Raw genomic sequence first — 5,134 nt, 5'->3', positions numbered from 1 at the left:
TTTCTTTTTCTTTTCATTACCAAACATTAGTGTCATCCTTGGTTTATTCTTTTTTTTTTCATATACCATGCTCTCTCAGAAAATATTTATATATTTTACATATATATGTTATATTATATATTTAATGTATATAATGCTGGAGAAGCCTCTTGAGAGCCTTGAGAGCAAGGAGATCAAACTGGTCAATCCTAAAGGAAAGCAACCCTGACTATTTATTGGAAGGACTTATGCCAAAGCTCTAATACTTCACTATGTGATGCAAAGAGCTGACTCACTGGAAAAGACCCTGATGCTGGGAAAGACAGGACAGGAGGAGAAGGGGGCGACAAAAGATGAGATGGTTGGATGGCATCACTGCCTCAATGGACATGAATTTGGGCAAACCCCGAGAGATAGTGAAGGACAGAGAAGCTGGGCATGCTGCATTCCACAGGGCCGCAAGAGTTGGATGACTTAATAACTGAACAATTATATTATATATGTATGTATATGTATACATACACACATACACATAATCCTGTCACCACTTCCCTGATTCAATATGACTATCATCTCCCATCTGACAATTGTAATAGCCTCACTGTCTCTGTTTCTATTCTTGGCTCCTCAGAGTCTATTTACAAATGTGTGTCCAGAGCAATCATTTCAAATAGGCATGCTTGCCTGTTAAGTTGCTTCAGTCTTGTCTGACTGTTTGTGACCCTGTGGACTGTAGCCCGTCAGGTTCCTCTGTCCAAGGGATTCTCCAGACAAGAATACTGGAATGGGTAACATTGCCTTCCTCCAGGGGATCTTCCGGAACCAGGGATCAAACCAGAGTCTCTTTATGTCTCCTGCATTGGCAGGTGGGTTCTTTATCTCTAGCACCACCTGGGAAGCCCTCTTTTAAATACAAATTGTATTAAATCACTCTAGCTCAGTACTCCTCCATCACTTCCACCTTCCCTGAGGGACCCTGCACCATCTGACCTCACCTCCCATGCTCCCTTCTTTCCTTAGTCTATTTTGTGCACTGGCTTTTTTGCTATGCCTTCAATAAAACAGGCAGGCTCATGCCTCAGAGTCTTTACTTTTCCATGGAATTCGCTTCTTCCATGCATCTATATGTGTCATTCCCTCACTTTCTTTGGGGGTTTGCACATATTGTATCTTCCCCTCTGCCCTATTTAATACTGCACCCTCCTTCTGGCATCCTCCTCACTCCTTGCTCTATTTTATCCATAGCACTCATTCACTCCAGGCTGTTCTTTAAAGACAAACATGTGAATCAGGTCTCAAAGAGTAACCTGGAAATGCTAGTTTAAAGATGTCTTCATTATTCCCAGGAAATTGCAACACTGAGAAGTTAATGCACTTTCCCTGGATCAGGTAGCCAATACATGGGCAGAGTTGTAGTCCAAAGTTGGAGTCAGATTCAGAGGTCACTGATCTTGACCACTAATTAAACTGACTTATAATGTATAATCTATCTACAAGATACTATTTAATTCATAAAAATATTAAAGCTCATTTTTATATATTTAAATTGGAAGGTGTGCATGAAATATTAAATGTTTTATAATTACATGTGCAGTATTACTCTACAATTATAGATATAAATGTATATATATTTATATGTATTTTTGTGTTATAAAGAATATCTAAATGTTGATGTGTCAAGAAGTCAGCAGTGGTTATCTTCTGGGGTATGTCTCTTTCTTTATATTATCAGATTTTTATAACTGTTACTAGACAAACCATCAACTATCACAAGTTTTGAGCAGAGCAGTGACATGATTAGAGTTCTGTTTCTGATAGATAAAACTATATCTATGTCAATACCAGACTTACAATCTTGGAATCTAAAGTATTTTTTTCTCAGACTCTACTTTTTATTGTGCTCAATATCAGTATCTTTATTGAAAGATCGTTCAAAGTAATTTCCAGTACTTTTATTGAAATCAGCCTAAATATCTCTAGACCCGTCTAGACCATACAAGAAAAGTGAAAATTTGGCTTAAAATAGAAAATTGTTCACAATCACCAATCGAACTCGCAAAAATAAAGATGCCTGGACCCTTTGAGCACACTTGGCATCATGTGTCCACACTTCCATAGTTTCCTGGATCACAAGCAAACTTTCATTGTCTTTTCCCCCAACTAATGTTGGCATCACATTTCCTAGGGTGGAGAGCCCTACACACCACACCCCAATCTCCAAGGGGAAAAGTATCCCAGGAGTCTAACACACTCACTTCTCTGAGCACTCTCTGCATCCCAACAGACTTCTCCAAGATCTCAGGTGACAGTTTTCTATTCCATCTGATTACTGATCACACAGGTGAGGTTGGAGTCAGGACAACTCAGAGGCCAGCTCACAGGGAGAGCCCAGGAGGGGGCTGGCCCCCATTTCACTTTCTGCTCCAGTTCCCTGGGGAAGCGCTTACTCACCCAGGTCACCTTCAGGTCCTCCGTGACCCCCGTGGCCCTGCACTCCGGGGCAGTTTTGCACAAGCTTGGTGTGATGGATGGTTATTTGGCCAAGATTTGGAGAGAAAAAGAGTTCATTAGTGCATTTGTAGAGCATGCTACACATCCATTATGTAGTTTCTGAGAAACCAAGTGGGATGAAACTGCATTTTACAGCCAAAAAATTGAAGCTTCAAGTGGTATAATTGCTTGCCAAAATCAAATAATAAGAAAGTGATACAAAATCTCTTTTTTTTTAAGAGAATGAAAGCCAGCCAGAGTCTCTCAGCTCCTTCTACCATCCATATCCCATGCCTGTGCCACACAGCTTAATTCACACCAAGTGTCCTTCACATACATCATCAGATCCTTCACAAATCCTATATCCCTTGGAGGGTATAATCAAATCTCTTGAGATAAAACTCCAGAAGTCGAGTTCGCAAAGAGGTCTGAAAACTGGTTTTCAAACTCAATCTCTCACCTATCCTAAGGCACACAAAAATAGAATTTGGTGGTAAGTGGGAAGAGAATTTCTTCGGGTGAGCCTCACTGGGAGTCCACTGCCAATGTTGCCCATTCTTAGTTTCACCGATCTATTCTTTTAGTCTCTATTTCATTTATTTCTACTCTGATCTTTATGATTTCTTCTCTTGACATAATTTTGGATTTTGTTTGTTCTATATCTAACTAGCATATTCCTTACCTCACTTTTTTTTCTTCTTTTTTTGGTTTGCTTTCAGGGAAAACACTTAAGATTTACTCTCATAGCAGATTTCAAGTATCTGCAACTAAAAGTTTGTACCTTTGCAATCAGATATTGACATTTTGTGGAACGCCTTGTGTTTGTGATTTGTATGATGGTTCTCTCACAACCAGACTGCAGTTAAAAGGTTTTTGAAGGAAGATCACAGAGGGAAAGTGCTATTTTCATTATCTCAACCATTAACATGACATGACTTGATTTTGACCATGACCTTCTGCCGGAGGTAGTACCTTGTAACAATTTTTATTTTCTTTCTTTGAGTTGTTATCTTCACTTCTGTGATCTTTTCTCAATTTTCAGATTATTCCTTTCTTGTGCTGTTGGGCAAGGGTGTATATTTTTCTAGGAAGGCATTCCTGTACTTCCATCAGAACCTCCAAAGGGAAGGAGCTTGAACTAAGTCCCAGGAGAAGACCAGGAAGGAGGCTGTAGTCCACTGCTATTTGTGGTTCAGAGGAGGGAAGGGATGGTGTTCTGCATGTCAAGAACCTCACACACAGTGCTTTCTATATATAACACTTTTGAATTTGATGTACAACTTTAAATCAATGTTACATAGTTCTACACTAAAATATTAAGGTATTAAAATATCCATACAATTATAGACTTGATGAAAGGCAATAGTTACTATTTGCAAGAAACAAGAGAGGTTACCCCTGAGGAGAGTGGCTATGGGAATCAAAGGTGAAAAGGATACGCTTTCTACAAACAGTGAATTAAACTTTTTAATCATATGTGTATTATCACATGATCTTTATTGCGCAATTTGTTTTCTTTGTGTCACTTTTTTAAATTAAACTAATAAATGTTAGTTTGTTTGTTTTTTTTTAATTGGAGGCTAATTACTTTACAATATTGTATTGGTTTTGCCATACATCAACATGAATCCGCCACGGGTATACACGTGTTCCCAATCCTGAACCCCCCTCCCACCTCCCTCCCTGTACCATCCCTCTGGGTCATCCCAGTGCACCAGCCCCAAGCATCCTGTATCCTGCATCCTGCATCGAACCTGGACTGACAATTCGTTTCTTATATGATAGATTGTTTTTAAGTAAGTGTTATTTGTTGACTATTTATATCAGGCATTGAGTGATACATCGTTCACTTAATCCTTACAATAAATAGATGAAGTCTGTCATGTTAAAATCCTCATTAGGATCATGAGAATCCTCATTAGGATCATGAGGTGCCCTGAGGCTGAATAAACTGACCAGGCTCACACAGTGGGGAAGAAGGTCAGATTCACAACCCCAGCAGGCAGGTGCTCAGTTGTGAGTGCTCAGGATGAGAAGGAGGCAGTAGGTGTCCTACAGGTTCCAAACACTGCACATCATTCGTCTCGGGCTGTCTCCAAACTGACCTGAGAGGCAGTGGTGACTAATCTCCACTCTGCAGAAAAGAAAACCAGCTCTCAGAGGGGAGAAAGTGATCATGGAAAAGGTAACAGAGATCTGACATGGAAACTGGACTTGCTGTTAATGTGCAGTCTTCTCTTAGTCTTTCAAATCAGTCGACCTTCCAGGGAACAAATAGTTTCTCCAGAGTCTGACATTTCTCCCCATGAATAAATTCTACTTCAAGGAAAATCCCGTGACCCATGTACTCCCTACCTGCAAGACACCTGCCTTTACTTCTAAGAGTCTGTCGCAAGGGTTGGGGCAGAATACCACTCTCTTCTCTGAAGCTGTTTTTCACTCAGAAGTTTCTTATCTGGATCAAGAGCTCCGATGAAAGACACAGAATTCTCAAGGGTTCCCCATTCCCAATGGTACCCACTCCACTCTCAGTCCTAAACTGTGTCCCACAAGGGTCTAAATTTTAGCCCAAATTCTCCCCACTATAATCACGAATATGGACTTCTCCTGCATAGGAACATCACCACTGACCTCTAACGTGGGATAATATTGTCCAGGGACTTAG

This window comes from Bos grunniens, chromosome 3 (genome assembly GCF_055505025.1).
Source record: "Bos grunniens cultivar Pamir isolate PY7600 chromosome 3, Bosgru_T2T1.0, whole genome shotgun sequence".
In the NCBI taxonomy this organism is placed as follows: domain Eukaryota; kingdom Metazoa; phylum Chordata; class Mammalia; order Artiodactyla; family Bovidae; genus Bos; species Bos grunniens.
This window is presented reverse-complemented; position numbering follows the sequence as displayed.